Genomic DNA, 366 nt, shown 5'->3' with positions numbered 1-366 from the left:
AAAAAAATGAACTTAAATGATTTTAGCATATGGCTGCAATATAACAAAGAGTGAAAAATTTAAGGGGGTCTGAATACTTTCTGTACCCACTGTATATGTAACTTGAATATACTGATCACTTACATTGATCTTTTAAAGGGTAAACAAACATTGCAGCTAAACTAAGAAATGCTACAAAGGCACAAAAACTAATTTGTTACAAGATCTCCAATGAGTGAAAACTCAAGCAACTCAATAAGACTGAAGTTGGGTGGCCTATGAGAAGCCCAGTTATGCTGGTTACCAGTACATGCTGCACAAGGCCGAGTATCTCGACTACCAACGCTGGGTGGGCGTCAGCAACTGCATCTGCTCCTGATGCCACCT

This window comes from Monopterus albus, unplaced genomic scaffold (assembly GCF_001952655.1).
Source record: "Monopterus albus unplaced genomic scaffold, M_albus_1.0 scaffold69.1, whole genome shotgun sequence".
Taxonomy (NCBI): domain Eukaryota; kingdom Metazoa; phylum Chordata; class Actinopteri; order Synbranchiformes; family Synbranchidae; genus Monopterus; species Monopterus albus.
The sequence above is the reverse complement of the archived record's forward strand: the minus strand, read 5'-3'. Positions refer to the sequence as shown.